Genomic DNA, 20,819 nt, shown 5'->3' on the forward strand with positions numbered 1-20,819 from the left:
GTCATACACACATTTATTCACACACACCTAAGATGCAACACGTAGTGACACAAGATAAAACCCCAAGGAACACAAACCGTAGAATGCACGCCTTAACCTATTCTGAGGAAAAGGAGGGAACAGAGTACGGGAATAAATGGAATGCTATGGGAAGAACTGATTTTGTAGCATAAACAATTCTCCATAAAAATATTATACAAATGTTATAGAACCTCAATGAAAACAGCATTTTTGTGTGTGTGTGTGTAACTTGATACAGTGATGTGGGTTTGTCTGAAGGAATTAACGTGGCAAAATAAACAGGAAGATTGTGAGAAAAGGGACAGGACTGGATGGGTAGCAGCCCTTCGAGACTGCTGGTGTGCACACCAGCTCCTTATGGAAAACAGGGATGGGATGATGGCTTGAATGCGATGACAGATCTTTTCTCGTACAAGAAGCACATTACATCAAAATGACAGCACATATTCAATAACTACATCCGTTTCTTGTTCTCATCGAAATCCACTGACCTGGCCCCATTGCAGTTTAAAGAGCTGGAGGCCCACTCGCTTCCTGCAGCAAAATGAAAGTTCGTTAGGCTCACGCAAACTGGGGGGAAAAAAGGATGCGGGATGGGTGAATAAGTATGCGGTTACAGGACTATATTCAAGACAGGATTAGGATAAAAATAATGTACATTTCAGTGTTTGTAGGATCATCATTATATATGTATATAATATATGTATGTATATATATATCTGTAAATCTATACTGATGTCTGTTATTTCTCTCTCTTTTCTGGCACATAAATGACACATTTTAAAGTTTTCCTGGAGGGTGACATTGGGCAACCTGGGAGCGAGTGCCCTCTGACCGGGTGTGAGCAGGGCTGGGCGGGACATGGCCCCAAGGTGGCTGTGCAGTGTTACTTCTAAAAATGGCATCAGAGATTATCTTGACTATAACTGTTCTTCCTCCTTATTCTTTCCCTAATTTATCATAATAATTTTTAACATGTACTTTTTAACATACCAAGAAGTGAAACGGAAAAGGTGTCCCAAATGTACTGTTAAGGGAAACAGGCACGTTGCATCTTGGTTATTCTACCTGGAGGGTGAGATTAAAGAAAACTTTCAATCCTTTTTTTCCCCTTTTTATATCTGAAATTTGTGTGCTTGCATTACACTCACCATCAAAAAAAAAAAAAAAAAATGAAGCCCAAAAGGTTACCCACACACTGAGCTAAAGTCATTTTAACCTTTCAACGTCGTTTCTTGACCGACGAACCTATGAGAGTAAAAAATTTTGAAGTCGTTTGGGTACAAAATAGAGAAGAATCAATTCAAGAGATTCTGAATTCAGTATGTTTCAATTCAGAGAATTACAAATAAACTTCACTGATTTTAGTACCTTAAACCAGAGCCCTTCTGCTGCGGGGTGGCCCTGGCCTGTGGACTGGCCTCTGTCGGATCCGAGCACAGTGGGCCGTGTGCTGCGTCTGTGAACCATCCTCTTCGCCTGGCTGACGTCAAAATGGCACGTCTTTTGACCCACTCAGTCCCAGGTCTGTTCCGAGGACACAATGTCAACTACAGGAAGAGCTTTACTCAAAAACACGTAACAATTCCACATCACTTATAGTAGCAGAAAACTGAAGCAACTTTGATACAATTTATGGAACAGTTTAGCAAACTCAGGGAATTTTGAAGGGGCCATAAAAAGTGACTTTTTGAAGTGTTTGCATTATTTAGAAAAAAGGAAAACAGGAAGGAAACCAATAGTTTTTACAGTTTGAATGTAAATTAAAGCTTAAGAATCTTTGCATGGCTGAAAGTTCTGATGGTTGACATGGAAATGGTTTGGTATTTTTTAAAAAAGTAAAGCCTTCCCTAAACTGTATGAGGCCATTTGATTTGTTTTTTCTCCATTAGAGGGGAAAGGCAGATCTACCAGGATAATACGATATTTAAAAAGTGGCTTTGAGACTTCTTTGATGTAAACCACCATGGACCGCCCCTGTTTCTCCTAAAGTTGGCATGTTCTCTGCCTCAGGGAGTCTCGGGGCGGGGGAGCATCAGACTTGCACAGGACAGGCGGGGACAGGGGGACAGCTGCCCCCAGCTTCAGGGGCCGGCCCCCGAGGAGCCTGCCCTGGACCATACGGCTGTCACTCCCGGGAAAGCAGAAAGGAAGGAAGAATGTGACCAAGGGGGAAACCAGCTGTTGGAGCAAAGAAGGATTTAGACGCTGAAAAAACGCCAGCGTGGAGGACAGTTGCTGTGGCACGGAAATTCCGGGTCTGCCCTCGCCTGCTTCTGCTGGACTCGCTGTTTCTCAGCGCTTGCCGTTCTGGGAAGGAATTTGCTCCGAGCTGGTGCGCCTTCAGCCCCGAGGTTTCTTCTGACGAACGGAGGAGCAGGTGTTGCAGAAGCCTGCGGCAGAAATGGTGCGGACCCGGGGGCTCATCTGACGCCTGTCACTCTTACTGTAGTTTGGCTGGAGCGTATCGTTTCTTATCCAGGAGTCTTTCTGCAGGAGAAAAGCCAAGCCAACTATTTATAACACTTATGGGCAATTGCTTGTCCTTAGACACAGACTATGCTTTTGTTAATACCATGTTTATTTCTGATTTATAAATTGAAAATTATACTCATGAATGCACGACTGAAACGTACATGAATGTGATTCAGGATGACCTTTTCAAAGAAAGGGTGTTGATATTTTCATCCTAAAACATATTAAACTCTCTTGACTTAATTTTATCTCACGAGCAAATTGTCAGAAAAGCCCTTGGTCGGAAAGCCAATGGTCATATCGGTATTAGAGGGGAAAAAAGCATATGTAGAATGTTAGATTGTCAAACACTTGAAGAGTTTAATTTCTTATACTATTTTTATACTGTTTCATTTCTTGATTGTTTTGAAGAAATTTTTTCCAAAGCCAAAGAAATGCGTATATGAATTATTCACATTTTCAGTAAAGACAAGGAAACAAATAAGGCCAAAATGTCCAACATATTTACGGGGCCGAGCCTTCCTATCATGTTCAGAGTGAGAGCCGATGTCCTCCTGGGGTGCCTGGGGTCTGCTTCCTAGCTTTCTCTTGGTGGTTTCCCCTGGTTCCACGGTCACCCTGGTCTTTCCGTTCAGGCACACAGACCTTTCTGCTGTCCCTGGACCGTCACGCTGCCTCAGGGCTGGGCTGTCCCTCAGTCAGACGCGGCACCTCCCAGAGAACAGAATACGCTGGACCCTCCCTTCACATCTTTCGTCAAAAGTCAAGCTCTTAGCTGGCTTTTCTGTCCACCCATCTACAATCTAACCTCCGTTCTCCTTCTGTGCTTTGTAACCCCTGATCCCTGTGCGCTTATTCTCTTGTTTAGCTAACACAATGTTCTTCTTGCTTCTCTTATTATTATTTATATTTTCCACCAGAACATAAGCTCTAAAGGAGGGGTTTTTAAATTTTGTTTACTTTTCCATCATCTATGTATAACAAGTGCCTGGGACATAGTAGGTCCTCAATAAAGGCCTAGAAAGGGAGGCCTTGAAAATATGACGTTTGGGTGCAATTGGTCTGATGCTACTGTTACCGCTCAACCCAAGGAGTTTAAGGCTTGCATTTGCCTCACAACTCAGGGAAGGACCTGCAATCCAGTGCCCCATTCAGGTTTCCTGAGGAGAATAATAATAACAATAACAATAATGATGATAATAATAATAATACCTGCATCCTATTGCTTTGTGCTTGGCCTCTTTACAAGAACTAATTCATTCAATCCTTTAACACCTCCGTGAGTTGGGCCGTGTTATCTAGATCGACTTCATAGATGAGAAATTGAGGCCAGTTCCCTGACTCACCCGCTATCTTGGAGCTAACATGACGGGGGACTGGTATGAGATAGATCATCAGAATCAAAATACTCATTTGTCACTGTGAAGCTATGGTGTTCAGGAGAGCCAAAAAGGGATGAAGTGTAAACAGGCAGATCTAATCTGAAAGCAATGTTAATGGATTTTAAACCAGGGAGTGACATAATTAGGCTTGTATGTTGGAGGAATTACACAGGCAGCAGAGTGGAAAAAGAAAAGGAGAGAACAGATGACATGAACCAGATGACAGAATACAGAACTCATTCTCATCAGGGGAAGAGGTGATACAAAAGGAGAGTAGAATTCAGCTGTGCATGAGCCAGAATCCACTGGGGGCTGAACAGAGCGAGGACCCAGCAGCGGCTTCCAGGTTTCTTACTTAAGCAGCTAGAAATAGATGATGGAGCCATTAATCCCGACTAGGGATGTAAGAAGAGTAGATTTGGAAGGGAACAGTATAGCTGAAATCAAGGGAGAAGAGGCCCTCTCAAAGAAAAGATGGCATGAAAATCTCAAATATTGCCAAGAGGTCAATAAGCACTAAACAGCGCTGTTTGGATTTGGCAATCAGTAGCTCAAGGTTGGTGACGTTTGGCAGAGGGGCTGAAGGGCAGACTCCGGTCTAATGGTAGGTCAGCTCAATCATCTTTAGGAGTTTGAAGGGGAAGAAGTAGAGATGGTGCGTGTACACCCTACGAGTTTCCACGCGGAAAGAGAAGCGGTGAAACAGGGCAGGGGCTCATTCTTACCTGTGTTTCAAGGATGGGAGTGACTTGATTATTTTAACGGAATTGATGGTAAATGCCAGTTGTACTGAATTCTTGTTGCTGCTGTAACAAATCACCACAAACTTACTGGCTTAAAGCACACAAATTTGTTCTCTTTCAATTCTGAAAGTCAAAAGTCTCAAATCAAGGCGTTAGCAGGGCTGTGTTACACCTGGGGGCTTCGGGAGGGACATCTGCTTCCTTGTGTTCTCCAGCTTACAGAGGTGTCTGTATCACCTGTCCTCTGCCCCCTGGCCCTCCATCTGTAAGGCAGCAGCATGGTACTTCTCACCCCTCTGACCTCCTGCCTCTCCCTTATAAGGATTCTTGAAATCACATCGGGCCCCCTGGATAATCCAGGATAACCTCGCATCTCAAAATCCTTAAATCAATCACATATGCAAGTTCTTTTTGCCACATAAGGTAACATTCACAGGTTCTGGGGATTAGGATATGGACATTTTGGGGGTCATTTATTTGTCTACCACAGTCCACCCTCTGTCCCCGAAGACTCTCATCTATTTTATCCTTTTTTTTTTTTTTTTTTTTTTGCGGTACGCGGGCCTCTCACTGTTGTGGCCTCTCCCGTTGCGGAGCACAGGCTCCGGACGCGCAGGCTCAGCGGCCATGGCTCACGGGCCCAGCTAGCTGCTCCGCGGCATGTGGGATCTTCCCGGACCGGGGCACGAACCCGTGTCCCCTGCATCGGCTGGTGGACTCTCAACCACTGCGCCACCAGGGAAGCCCCTCTCATCTATTTTATGTGCAAAATACATTCACCCCATTCCAAAGTCTCCCAAAGCCTCAACTCACTTCCAAAAATTTCATCTAAATCTCATCAGCTCAAAAGATCCAAATCCCATCACCTAAATTATTTAAATCAGGTATGGGTGAGACTGCATATGAACCACCCTCAGACAAAATTCCTCTCCATCAATGTAGCTTGGAAGCTAGAAAGCAAGTTATGTGCTCCCAAAATAGAGTGTTGGGACAGGGATAGGGTACCCGTTATAAACATCCCTGTTCAAAAAGGAAGAAAATGGAAGGGAAAAAAAGGGCACTTGTGGGTCCCAAGAAATAAAAAAATCCAGAAAGGCAAACACCATCAGATTTCAAGGCTTGGAAACAATGCTTTGTGGCTCTGGGCTCTGCCCTTTGGGCTTGAGGTTCTTCTCTTGGATATATCCTTCCTTTTGAACGAAAGCTAGCACATGTTTGCAGCCGAGTAGTCTAACAGATGGTTGCCTGCCTACAGAATTCTGCCAGTCCTGCAGCCTTTTGCATTTCTCTGTCCCTTTCAGCGCAACCTGGCAGTGCTTCTGCTGATCGAATGTTCTTAGGTACCTTGTGGGTCTCCTGTGCACTCACAGGGATTCACTCCATTGAACAAGTCTTTCCTGAAAATCCTACGTAAATCCTGCCTTTTACTGAGAAGGCTGGAGGGACGCAGGGGTCACATGTTCCCCTCTTCAGAAGCGCCCCGTGTGCTTGATTCCTCTTTTGATCTTTTCAAGGCACTAGCCAAAGGTCATCCAGCCAAACTCTTGGCTTTCTTGTCAGAATATGCTTTCTGGACAGTGAATTTCCTCATTTTAATATCTTTTGCAATCTGGACAGGCTGAGAATTTCCCAAGTCATCAAGTCCTGGTTCTTTTTTGTTTAACAGTTCTGTCTTCTTATACGGACCCTTGTGATCATGCAGGTCCACCCAGATAATACAAAGCAATCTCCCCATCTCAAGGTTTTTAGCTTGATCGCATCTGCAAAGTTCTTTTGCTGTGTAAGGTGGCATATTCACAGGTCGGAGGATTAGATCATGGACATCTTAGGGACCATTATTCAGCCTACCACACCAGTAGACGGGGAGAGATTAATGATACAGGAAATTAAAGGAGAAGGGGGTGATAATCTTGAAGAAGCTAGAGGCAATTAAATCCAAGTCAAAGGGGGTTATTTGTGTGGCGTAAGGAGCACCGCACAGTCCCGGGTAGGCTCTAAGTCACTTCCTGCTCCTGTGTATGGAGCCCTGATGGTTGTTTTCCAGACATAACCCTTTGGGGGCCAGCTCGTGGTTTATTCGGGAATCCAACTCAGTAAGAAACATGTCAGCTCCTGAGTTCATTGACCCTAAGTTACTTCCCTCTACTGGTAACTACGTCTGCATCTTTAATTCTCACGCACCTCTCTCAAATTAGTAGAGTCTATCTTAAGTTTATTTGAAAATCTTGCCTGGGAAAACGACATCCTCATCTGACTGCTGCAGTAAGGCTAAGATCTTTTGTTTAACTAAGAATCCTTTATGGGTCTTTGTCGAGCAAGGTTTTTTTTTTTTTCCTCCCCTTCCAGTCTTATCGCTGTTTATTTGGGATACAGAAGTATTTGCCTTGAGAGACCTTCTTTCTTCTAATTCTTCTTCCAAACCAGCCAGTTCTTTCCCAACATATTTTTCTTTCCCTCTCTTCTTTGGTAATAGCTCCCTAAAAACAGCAAAGAAAAGGCAGTGGGCGCTGATGAACTGTCCAGTCCAGTCACTTCCCCTAGAGCATGACTCAGTTGGCATGTGATCAGCTTACTAGCTTTGCAAGAGATAGTTGTTTTTTTTTTTTTTTTGAAGAGCATGTGCTTTTTTAAAAAATTTATTTTATTTATTTATTATTTTTGGCTGTGTTGAGTCTTTTTACTGTGCGTGGGCTTCTCATTGAGGTGGCTTCTCTTGTTGCAGAGCGTGGGCTCTAGGCACTCAGGCTTCAGTAGTTGTGGCACGTGGGCTCAGTAGCTGTGGCGTATGGGCTCTAGAGCGCAGGCTCAGTACTTGTGGTGCACGGGCTTAGTTGCTCTGCGGCATGTGGGGTCTTCCCGGACCAAGGCTTGAACCCATGTCCCCTGCACTGGCAGGTGGATTCCTAACCAATGCGCCACCAGGAAAGTCCCTGTGATATATTTTGAATTAAATTTTTTGTGTATGTGGTTTGAGTTATGAGACCTAGTTATTCCAGCATCAACTGTTGAGAAGATTTTTCTGCCTTCAGTGGATTACTTTGTTGTTGTTTTGGTGAAAAATGAAATGACTGAATATGTGAGTTTACTTCTGGGCTCTCTACTCTATTTCATCAAAGGATTTAATGTTATTTTTTGCCAGTACCACAATGTCCTAATCAACATAACTTTATCATAAGTCTTGAAATCAACTTTGTTCTTTGTTCAGCTTTGGCTATTCTAGGTGCTATGCACTTCCACATGAATTTTGCAGTCAGCTTCTTAATTTTTATTTTAAGAAAAGCTTGATGGAATTATAATTGATATTAAATCTGTAGAGTCTTTCAATTAATGAATATGGTATACATCTCCATTTACTTATATCTTCTCTAGTTTCTGTCACCAATTGTTTGTAGTGTTAAGTGTGGAGGTCTTGCACATCTTTTCTTAAATATATTTATATTTCGTTTTTAAAAATTATCGATTGAATGTTTTATTTTTTTCATTTTTTGCTGCTAGTGTACAGAAATATAATTGATTTTTGCATATTGACCTAGCATCCTGCAATCTTGCTAAACTAACTTATTAATTTTAATCACTCATTTGTATATTCTTTAGGATTTTCTATATGTCTTTAGTGAATAAATGCATTCTTATTTCTTCTTCTTCAATTTTATGCCTTTTTTTCTTGCCTTATTACACTGGTTGGTACCTCCAATAAAGATTGAAGTGGAGTGGGTGAGCATCTTTACTCTGTTCTTGATCTTAAAGGGAAAGTGTTCATTATTTTACCATTTGATATTGTGTTATCCGTAGTTATTTTGTAGACAACTTTATCAGATTGAGGAAATCCCCTTTATTACTGGTTTTCTGAGAGTTTTTATCACAAATAGGTGTTAATTTTTTTCAAATGCTTTTTCTACATGTGTTAAATTGTTACATACTTTTCCTCTTTTATTTTTTTTTTATTTTGGTGTATTACATTGACTGATTTTGGAGTATTAATTCAACCTTTTATTCCTGGGAGAATTCTACTTGGCCATATTTTTTAAAAAATACATAAGTGGATTTGATTTCCTAATATTTTGTGTGTGTGTGTGTGTGTGTATTAATTTATTCATTCATGAGGGACATTCATCTGTAATTTTCTTTTTTTATAATATCTGTCTGGTTCTTCTGGTATCAGTATTAGGCTGACCTAGTAAAATGCATTGGAAATTCATTTCTCCTCCTCTATTTTCTAAGTCTTTGTAAGACTGGTGTTTCTTTCTCCTTAGATGAATTTGATAAAATTTGATAAATTTCCTTTAAAACCATCTGGGTCTGGAATTTTTTGTGTGTGAAGATTTTTGATAACAAATTCAATTTCTTTAATAGATATAGGGGCTTTTCAACTTTCTGTTTTACCTTGTTCCTTGTGTATGTCAAAGAATTTGTTCATCTTATCTAAATTGTCTAATATTTTGGCATAAAATTGTTTATAATATTCTCATATATTCCTTTTAATGTTTGAAGATTTGTAGTAAGGTTTCCTTTTTCATTCTTTATATTGCTAATTTGTGTCTTCTCTCATATGTTATTGATTAATCTATCTAGTGGTTTATTAATTTTGTTGATGTTTTCAAAGACCCAGATTTGGCTTTATTATTTTCCCAGGAGTCTGTCTGTTTTCTAAAAAATTAATTAATGTCTACTCTTAACTTTGTTCTTTCTTTCTCTTGGAGTTGCTTTACATTCCCCCCACCAGCCTCTTAAATTGAAACCTTAAGTCAAGACCTTTCTTCTTTATGATTTTGAACATTTAAACTTTCTTTGTAATCACTGCTTTAGCTATACATCACAAATTTGCATCTATTGGTTTTTTCTTTTCCATTGAATTGGACATATTTTTAAAAATATCTTGTGATTAAAAAAAAATATCTTGTGATTCTTCTTTGACAATGGATTAGTTAGAAGTGTGCTATTTTAATTTATAAATACTTGTTTTTTTCTAGATATGTTATTGATATGAGAAGTCATTTCTGTATAATTTAAGTCTTTTTTAAGATGTTGGGGCTTGTTTTATGACCCAACATATGGCCTATTTGGGTGAAGGTACCATGTGTTCTAGAAGAAAATACATCTTGTGCAGTTTCTGAATATAGTGTTCTGGAAATGTCATTAGGTCAAAGTGGCTGAGAGCTAAAATTCATTTTCATTTGGGTTTATGGATCTCTATTTTAAGGACACCCAGAAACATGAGGAAGGAGAAGAAATTTCATCAACAGACTTTTTCCTGTCTTGCTGCCCATCTTTAAATTCTAGGAAGCACTTTAGACTTCAAAACTCAGCAGGAATTTTATTTACAGAACAGTAGAATGGCACCTTCAACAGAGGCACTATGCTTCTCATTATTTTCTTTATATTAAATAACCCCAACAAAGTAATTTTCTGCCTTTTAAAAATTACAAATTGAATGGGTTTCAATTTTAACAAATCTCAATCCAAATACAGAATTTCTCCTATCCTATTCCCCAGAAGCAATTATTGCTTTACTCTTAAGCATTCTGCTATATATCTGTTCAAACTTTATTTACATGTTCTCTTGTTTGGATTGGTTTGTTTTAACATTACTAAAGGTGTAAGTGGTGTTCTTTTTGATATGTATAGAAAAGTCAGGGTTCTGACAATCTAGACTGACAATCTAGACTACTTCACTTAAAAATGGAAATTTTGATCTGCTGATTAAAGACTTGTGTTTTTTAAGGAGGAGATACATTACCTGAAATACTACGTTTTATCTACCGATAGTGACCCACATCTGCTTCCCAATTCAGGTAAAACATATCCATCCACTTGCTACTTTCACCCCCGTTTGAACTTGGAGCATAAAAGAATTGGAAGTTGAGAAGTGAAATTGATAGGTGCTCTAAGTAGTGTATGCCTGCTTAAATATAGAAGACAAATCTATTCAATCCGCATTTTGACCTATGGCATACACTTGTTAAATGACAGTTGAGGATTAATTATATCCTTGGCTATATTTCAGAGCAAAACAATTGGGCCACACTGATTCCGATCCTATAAACCTTTGTTCTCTAACTAATAAAATTAACAGCCTCGAACTGAAGATTTCAAAATCATGTACTGTTTTTTCCTCACTGAAAGAAGCTGAATGTTTATATTTTGATCTCTTGAACTTCTTTCACGGAGGACTGCTCCAACTCTCTGTCTTCAACATAGTGCTAACACTGGTGTTCAAACGGGGTTTTCTGGATGCCTCTCATGAGAGCAGAGATCATTCCTGGAACAGCGTTGCCCATATTTTCTGATAGTTTCAAAGGAAGCCTGGATGACCTCAAACACCCCTTTTTAACTTCTTAATCATACTCTCCTGGGGGTCAGTGTTGTGTTTTCACCAGGGCAAGAAACGGATAGCCTTAGACGTTATGCATATATTATGCAGAGCACAGAAAGAAACAAAAAGTTTTTAAGAGGTAATGTACATGAATGATTCTCATTGTTTTGTCCTGATTTTTTAGTTTATTTCTCACAATGACAACTCAATACTCCTTCCATCTTTTTAATGAGACTTACCATAGATAGTCTCAGAAGAGGTAATAAATTCAGTAATAGTAACAATTATTTATGATAGTTCCTTTCCATGAATAATCTCTTTTAATTCTCAAAATAATCCTATGAGCTACATGATATTATCATATCTATTTACTTATTCATATCTGTTTATAGTATTATCACATCACCTGTAAAAGAGTACTTGGAGTATGGAAATCATTTTCTCAAGTTAAATACCTAATGAAAGGTGGACAATGGATTTAAAAAAATTTTTTTTAAAGTTATTTATTTCATTTTTGGCTGTGTTGGGTCTTCGTTGCTGCGTGTGGGCTTTCTCTAGTTGCGGAGAGTGGGGGCTACTCTTGACTGCATTTTGCAGGCATCTCATTGCGGTGGCTTCTCTTGTTGCAGAGCATGGGCTCTAGGCACGTGGGCTTCAGTAGTTGTGGCACGTGGGCTCAGTAGTTGTGACTTGCAGGTTCTAGAGCGCAGGCTCAGTAGTTGTGGCACATAGGCTTAGTTGCTCCGTGGCATGTGGGATCTTCCTGGACCAGGGCTCGAACCCGTGTCCCCTCCATTGGCAGGTGAACTCTCAACCACTGCGTCACCAGGAAAGCTTTGGATTTTTTTTCTTTTTTAACTTTTACTTTATAGTGGAGTGTAGCTGATTGACAATGTTGTGTTAGTTTCAGGTACGCAGTTTCAAGGGACTCAGTCACACATACACGTGTATCTGTTCTTGACAAAGGGTTTCAGCAGAGAAGTGCGACTCCAACCTCTGTACATTTAGCCACCTGGGTACCCTGCCTCCCAGACAGTGGAAAGCTAGCAAGTCAACTGGAGGTCCATGGGTTTAGAGGTTCATGTATTTAAGACAGACATTAAAATGATGGTGAGCATGGAGGGCCTTTAATGAGAAAGAAATGAAAAGGTTGACGAAGAAGGAAGTGATGAGATGATTTCATTTCTTAACATTGTCATCAAGTCTGCAGAATTTTCAAATTATGATTCCATGATATCTTTGTTATTTTGATATATCTTGTATAGGTTTATACAGCAATTACTGTATAACACTTTGGAGTTAAAAATGCACTAATGGATGGGTATAGCCAAGAGAGTGGAGTCAGAAGGCTCTGAGCTCACCTCCTCCCATGAGCAAACCAAAATTATAATTATTTACAGAGCAACTACCTATAAGATTGTCCAGAAGACCAGCAGAAAATATCTTCCACAGCTAAAGATAGAAAGAAGGAACCATAACGAGACAGGTAGGAGGGGTGGACACACAGCAGAGTCAAGACCCACGGGATGGTAGGTGACCCACAATGGAAGGATAATCACAATTGTAGAGGTTCTCACCAAGGAGCAGGGAGTCTGAGCCCCACATGGGGCTCCCCAGCCCAGGAGTCCTGCACTGGGCAGATGAGCCCCCAGAAAGTTTGGCTTTGAAGACCAGTAAGGGGTTGCATATGGGAGAGCTGGAAGGCTGTAGAAAACAAAGACTTAGCTCTTAAAGGGTACACACAAAATCTCATATGCTCTGAGTCCCAACACAGACGCAGTAATTTGAAAAGAGGCTGAGTCTTGGGACTTCCCTGGTGGTCCAGTGGTTAAGAATCTGCCTTCAATGCAGGGGACGTGGGTTCGATCCCTGGTCGGAGAACTAAGATCCCACTCGCCGTGGGGCAACTAAGACCACGTGTCACAACTAGAGATCCCGCGTGCCACGGCTACAGAGGCCACACACCACAACGAAAGATCCCGTATGCCGCAACTAAGACCCGACACAGCCAAAAATAAAAATCATAAATAAATAAATATTTGAAAAGAGCCTGGGTCAGACCCACCTGCTGATCTTGGAGAGCCTCCTGGAGAGGCAGGATGGAATGGGGACTCCCACTGAGGAAAGAGATGTGAACAGCAGTCATTTTTGGAAGCACCATATTGGAGTCTTTCTTCTAGCCTGTTAACACTGGGGGCTTACCTGCTTACCAGTAGGCAATCATCACCCCAAGACCCCCAGGGACCAGCAGCCAGCCCTCTGGGGACCAGGTCCCACCCACCAGCAGGCCAGCACCAGCCTCAGGCCCATCCTGGGCCACACAGGAAGTCATGCCAGGACTTAGTGGCACGTTCTTTGACATTGGTCTTAGCAGTAATTTTTTGGACATGTCTCCTCAGGCAAGGGAAACAAAAGCAGAAATAAACAATTCAGACTATTTCACACTAAAAGGCTTTTGCACACTGAAGGAAGTCATAAAGAAAACAAAAAGGCAACCTACTGAATGAGAGAAGGTATTTGCAATGATGTGTCTGATTAGGGGTTATATCCAAAATACATGAAGAACCCATACAACTCAATATCCAAAAAACAAACAATCCAATTAAAAATGGGTAGAGTAACTAAATAGACATTTTCCAAAAGAAGACACACAGATGGCAAAAAGGCACATGGAAAGATGCTCAACATCAGTAATCATCAGGAAAATGCAAATCAAAACCTCAGGGAGATATCAACTCACACCTGTCAGAATGGATTTCATCAAAAAGACCAGAGATAACAAGTGCTGGTGAGGATGTGGCTAAAAGGAAACACTTGTGCACCGTCAATACATTGGTGCAGCCACTGTGGAAAACAGTATGGGTATTCCTCAAAAAATTAAAAGTAGAACAGTATAAGATCCAGCAATTCCACTTCTGAGTATTTGTCTGAAGAAAACAAAAACACTAATTTGAAAAGATATATGCATGCCGATTGTATTATTTACCATAGCCAAGATATGGAAGCAGCATAAGAGTTTATAAGTAATGTAATAATGTAATGTAATGTAATGTAATAATGTAATGTAATGTAATAATGTATATAATGTAATAAGTAATATAAGTATAAGTAATAATATATAGCAGCATAAGAGTTTATAAGTAAATGGATAAAGAAGATGTGGGGGGTGTGTGTGTGTGTGTATGGCTGAGTATTATATATTATATATATTAATATAATGGAATATTAGTCATAAAAAATGAAAGCTTGCCATTTGGAACAACATGGGTGTACCTAGATGGTATTATACTAAGTGAAATAAGTCAGAGAAAGAAAAATACCTTATTATTTCACTTATATGTGTAACCTTAAAAACAAAACAAACATACAAACAAAACAAAACAGAAACAGACTCATAGATACAGAGAACAAACTGGTGGTTGCCAGAGGGGAAGGGGGATGGGGAATCAGTGAAATAGGTGAAGGGGATTAAGAGGTACAAACTTCCAGTCATAAAATAAATGTCACAGGGGTGTCATGTAGAGCATAGGGAGTGTAGTCAATAATATTGTAGTAAGTTTGGTGACAGATGGTAACTAGACAGCTGGTCATCATTTTGTAATGCATAAAATATTGAGTCACTATGTTGTATATGCAAAACTAACATAATATTGTGAGCCAACTATACTTTTTTTTTTGAAATATTTATTTATCCATTTGGCAGCATCGGGTCTTAGTTGCGGCTCGCTGGATCTTCATGACGGCACGCGGGATCTTTCATTGTGGTGTGCAGGCTTCTCTCGAGTTGCGGCACACGGGATCTTTCATTGTGACATGTGGGCTCTGTAGTTGCGGCGCGCAGGCTCTCTGGTTGCCCCGCGGCATGCAGGATCTTAGTCCTCCGACCAGGATCGAACCCACGACCACTGCATCGGAAGGCGAATTCTTAACCACTGGACCGCCAGGGAAGTCCCAAAATAATTACACTTAAAAAAAAGACTTCCCTGGGGCTTCCCTGGTGGTGCAGTGGTTGAGAGTCTGCCTGCCGATGCAGGGGACACGGGTTCGTGCCCCGGTCCGGGAGGATCGCACATGCCGCAGAGCGGCTGGGCCCGTGAGCCATGGCTGCTGAGCCTGCGCGTCCGGAGCCTGTGCTCCGCAACGGGAAAGGACACAACAGTGAGAGGCCCGCGTACCGCAAAAAAAAAAAAAAAACCACTTCCCCAAAAAACAAGCCGAGAAAAAACCAAGCAAAAAACTTCATTACCTTTTCTAGTTAAAGGAGAAAGAAAATCTAATATAAAATGAAAATATGACCATCATATTGAGTCACTTATTTTTTTTGTTTGGCTTTTATTTATTTTTAATCTGTCTTTCTCTTTTTAAATAGAATGAGGAGTCAGAAAACTGGAAGAGTGGCCGAGACTGAGCACGCAGAACCGCTACAGGACTTCTAAGAACAGAGTTCACTGGTGAGGCTACTTCCTGTCTTTTGATAAAGTGTCAATAGGTGACTCATGGTCCTACAACAATGGTAATTAAAGGTAACTAAAAAAATGCATTCATGGTCTTATGAGTCAATCTAGTTTTCTTTAAATTTCACATTTTAAAGTAAATTTTGATATGGAGGGCAGTCAATATTTCATCAAAAGTTATCTTTTAATATAATTCATATTTTTTACTTAATTGCAGCAAATCTCTACCTTCTTGGAATTGTGACCCCACATTTTTTAAAAATTTATTTTATTGAAGTCTAATTGATTTACAATGTGTTAATTTCTGCTGTACAGCAGAGTGGTTCAGTTATGTATATATATATTATTTTTCATATTCTTTTCCATGATGGTTTACCCCTGGATATTGAATATAGTTCCCTGTGCTCTACAGTAAGACCTCGTTGTTTATCCGTCCTATGTATACATCTGCTAATCCCAAACTCCCAATCCATCTCTCTACCCACTTCCCCTTGGTAACCACAAGTCTGTTCTCTGTGTCCCTGTGTCTATTTCTGTTTTGTAAATAAGTTCATTTGTATCATATTTTAGATTCCACATACAAGTGATATCATATGGTATTTGTCTTTCTCTTTCTGATTTACTTTGCATAGTATGATAATCTCTAGGTCCATCAGTGCTGCTGAAAATGGCACTATTTCTTTTTTATGGCTGAATAGTACTCCATTGTATATATGTATCACATCTTCCTTACCCATTCATCTGTCAGTAGACATTTAGTTTGCTTCCATGTCTTGGCTATTGTAAATAGGGCTGCAGTGGACATTGGGGTGCATGTGTCTTTTTGAATCATAGTTTTGTCTGGATATATACCCAGGAGTGGGATTGCTGGTAACTCTATTTTTACTTTTCTGAGGAACCTCATACTGTTTTCCATAGTAGCTGCACCAATTTTCATTCCCAGCCCCACACTGTTTTTTTCTGTTTCAGTTTGAAAGCCCCTTCTAAATGTACAATACGGTAAAAAAAAATCAATTAAAATTCACTGTGTTTTGCGAGACATCCTTCATGACAATTGGTGACATGCATAATGTCCTGCTTTTAGATTCATTATTTGCTTTAGTGTTATCTCTGTCATTAAAAAATTTCTCAGGTTTTTAAAAAACTTTAGAACTTATTTTCGTGTTGGGAGAAGGTACAGCCATCAGTAAATCTTTATTTTGTCTGAGAAATACCAGACTTGGACTCTTAAAAATGCAGTATTATTACCCTGTTTGGTCTCTCTTTAAGAATGACTGTTTTTTTTAATTGAGGGTTTTATTTTCTATAAAATTATATCCAATCCATTGACTATAGCCACTTCCCTAAAAGAAGTTATTTTATTCATCACCCTTTGGACTGTTAGTCTATGAATGAACATTATAATTGTGTTATATGTTGATAATTGAGGCTGAATGATGGGTATGTGGACGGAGGTCATGCTATTTTCTATACTTTTGAAAACTTCATAATCAAAATAACCCACTGTATTTTTAAATAAAGATTAATTTGGCAAAGAGGAAATATGCATCTTTGTCAGAGCTTAAACAATATTGTCCCAAAGACACATGGAGGTGACTTTACTTAGTATACATTGTAACACATACAGAATTTAAATATCTCATTTTTTTGTAGTTGGAAAACTGAACAATTCAAAACCATAATTTTAGAGAACTCTACATAACTAAGATCTCTACTAGATATTACACACTAATTAAAAATATTGCAGGGCTCTGTTTCCTCATTTAAAAAGCCTGTGGCATAATGTTGATAATTCAGAATCTGGGCTCTGGAAATAGGACTGGCTGCAAATCTAGGTTTCCCTTTGTTACTGCGTAACTTCAGCTAAGACATTTGAAGAGTCAATTCTCTTACATGTAAACACCGGGAGAGTAACCGTGTGCTTCCTCACAGGGTTTTTGTAAAAACTAAATGTGATCATCGCTGTAATGTAGCTAGACTCTGCTCAGCATATCATAAGCCCTTGATAAGTGTGACCTGTTATGAGCTATTTCTTCATACTATCCCAGCTCTGTGTATTGAAAGCTGTTTGTGAGCACATGCTAGACATTCAATATACATTAGCTGATTCGATGAATAAATATTCATTTTCAGTCAGCAAAACGATGAAACTGCAACTCAGTCAAATCTAAACAAAGGAAAGAATCAAGAAGGACAAAGCACAAAGAACTCGCTGTGTTTCTCTTCTTCTCCACTGTCCACAGTGCCCCAGCTTTTGCGTGTGTTTGCGTCCTTGCTTGCTTCCTTGAGCAGTTAGAAGGATGCTGCTGCCCTTTCCTGGGACTGGGGAGAGCCAGGAAGCCCCAAGTTTGAGGCCATTAGTTCCAGGCGTCTTAAATTTGAGATGCCCACTACACATCCAAGTGGAAATATTGGTAGGCAATCGGATATGTGTCTGGAGTTCTCCTACTAATTTCAGAGACACGAACACTGCCTCCTGAGGTGTGTGCTGTCAATTGGGTGGACATTGTGTCTATGTCTTCTCTGTCCCCAAACTGTGTATCATGTCACCAAGAGCAAAGGAAATGCCTCATGAAAACATGCTGATAGATTTTAAAAACAGACAACACTCAGGACTTCCCTGGTGGCTCAGTGGTTGTGGCACGTGGGCTCAGTAGTTGTGGCTCATGGGCTCTAGAACGCAGGCTCTGAATTTAAATCATCTTTCTGACTTATGTGATGAGCATTCGTTAAAGAATACTGCCTTTTACTATGAAATTGAAGATACTCAAGGTAACACCGTAATATGTATTAAAATGATATCATCCAATAAGAAATGAACAGAAATTATTTAAACCCTTCTGAACATTCCAATACATACCACAGCAACATTTTTGCTTCTTGCAAGACTCTGCATGTGTACATACTTATTACATTTTCTGCCTTTTCTTCACTTACTATTATTCCAAAAATTGAGTTTGATGCCTCTATATATTCTGTAAAGTCTCCAGAAAGCTGTGTTTTAATTATTTAGTATAAGAAATTGTAAGCTTCACCTGTGGTGGTAATTCCGCCACGATATGGCAAATGGAGCTGCGTCCCATCTGCCTGTATTAGTTTCCTGTGGCTGCTGAAACAGATCGCTACACGTCCAGGGGCTTAAAACCACAGACGTTTATTTTCTCACAGTTTGGAGGTCAGAAATCCAAAATCTCACCACTGGGCTGGAATCAGTGTGGCAGGCCCGTGGTCGTGTCTGACAGCTCCCGGTGGCTGTTGACATTCCTTGACTTACGGCCCCATAACTCTCGTCTCGGCCTCCTCTTCTGTGTCCCAGATCTCCTCTGCCTCTCCCTCATTACAGCCGCCCTGGATATCCCAAAATAATCTCCCCACGTAAAGATCTTTAATCACATCGGCAAAGTTTAAAAATGTTAAAGAAATTTACATTCCAGGGATTAAGGCCTGATACCTTTGGGGACCACTGTTCAGCCTGCTACACTGCTCTCTTCCCAATAAGTTTGTCATTAAATTTGATACGTGACCTACTGATTACTCATTGATGAACAGATTGTTAATGGGATCGAAATGTTTCAGCCTCAGTATTACTTTAAAATTTAATCGGCATCATTAATATTTTCTCCATCGATTTCTTAAGTCTAGACCTGTGCTGTCCAATACTGCAGCCACTGGAAGCCTGGCTCTTGGGCACCTGAAATGTGGCTGGTTTGAATCGAGATGTGCTTTAAGTGTAAAACACACACCAGAATTTGAAGAGTTAGTACAAAAAAAGAATGTAAAAAATACCATTAGTTACTTTATATTGATTACATGGAAATGAGAATATTTTGGACATACCTGGGTTAAATAAAATATGCTATTTAATTAAAAAAAATTGTGAGCTTATGTGTGGCATACAGTCCTTCATTGTTTTAGGGAATAATTTACTTATGGCAGGGAATTGGCTTACAAGATCTTACGGTCTTGCTAGGCAAGTCCAAAATCCATAGGGCAGGCCTTGAGGAAGGGTGAGCTGGAACTTTCAGGCAAGAGCTGCAATTGAAGTTCATGAAATTAGTTCTTCTTCAGGGAAACTTCAGTCCTGCTCTTAAGGACCTGGAACTGATTGGATGAGGTCCACCAGCTTATCCAGGGTAGTATTCCTTAAACTAATGGATTACTGACTTTAATTGCATCTGCAAAATGCCTCCGCAACACCCAGCTTAAGTCTGATGGAAAAACTGGGTCTGGGGGGCAGCCATACACAGTTTCTTAAATGGTTCTTAATCTCCAAGTAAAGGTGATAAGAAAGCCACACTTTGCCCACATGGTACAAGCATCCCGCATACAACCAAAAACATGTTAACTCTTCTCAGATGAGGACGCAGCATTCGTAGCTGGTTTTCACCCTTGTACTTTGATATCCTGCAACTTAATGACCCTGATGCAAAGTTTACTACTGTTAACATGTCTTACGTAAACTGATAAGGGAAGAAAGTGATGAAAATATTTACTTAAAGTATAGTCATAGCCAAATAAGGAGGAGATACCTGTAACTATTCCAAACCCCATTTCTGTAACAGTCACGTGTAACAGCTGGTGTTTAACTGTCTTCCCCTCTGCCTGTTCCGTACACACTTTGCTCTCAGCAAGCACCTCAGCCGGTCACGGTTCTTTACCAGGTGGGGTGTATTCGTCTCCTACCGCCACGATAACAGAATACCACAGGCTTGGTGGCTCAAAACAACGGAAGTTTATTCCCTCACAGCCCTGAAATCAAGGCACCTACGGGGCCAGTTCACAGCCACCCATGCCTCCGTATCATCTGCTGCTGGCTGCTGGCAATCCTTGTGTTCGCTGGGCTGGTGGGTGCATCCTTCCCATCTCTGTCTCCAGTTCCAGTGCTATTCTTTCCTCTGTGTCTGTGCCCGTGTCCAGATTTCTTCTGGAGACAAGAGTCACTGGGCTAGGGTCCACTCAAATCCAGACTGACCTCATCTCACTTGATGACACCGGCAGAGACTTTACTTCAAAACAGTCATGTTCACAGGTGCTGGGGCTTAGGACCTGATCATGTCTTTTGGAGGAAGGCAGTTCAACCTACAACAGGGGGTGACCCAAACCTTTTCTCCTGAAGGATCTGGACCATTAGAGCCCTGTCTGAATGGAGTTGTTGTAGTCTTCTCTTGACTTTAACCGTCCAGTTCCCCCATGGTCAGGACCAGTCACGGCATCCAGCACAGTGACTCCCTTCTTTGTTGTCGATTCAGAGGCATGAGGGGCTCTAAGTGGTGGGATGGTCGTCTCAACTTCCCGGTCAACGGAATCACTGTTGTGTTTCCCGGTGGCAACATTCCTCCCTGGGAACTAAGACCTCTAGACAAGCAGAACACAGGGTTGCCAGAACAGGAAGCAGAAATTTTCCTAGTGCATCCCTGGTGGCAACGGTGTG

This window comes from Lagenorhynchus albirostris, chromosome 7 (genome assembly GCF_949774975.1).
Source record: "Lagenorhynchus albirostris chromosome 7, mLagAlb1.1, whole genome shotgun sequence".
Classification (NCBI taxonomy): domain Eukaryota; kingdom Metazoa; phylum Chordata; class Mammalia; order Artiodactyla; family Delphinidae; genus Lagenorhynchus; species Lagenorhynchus albirostris.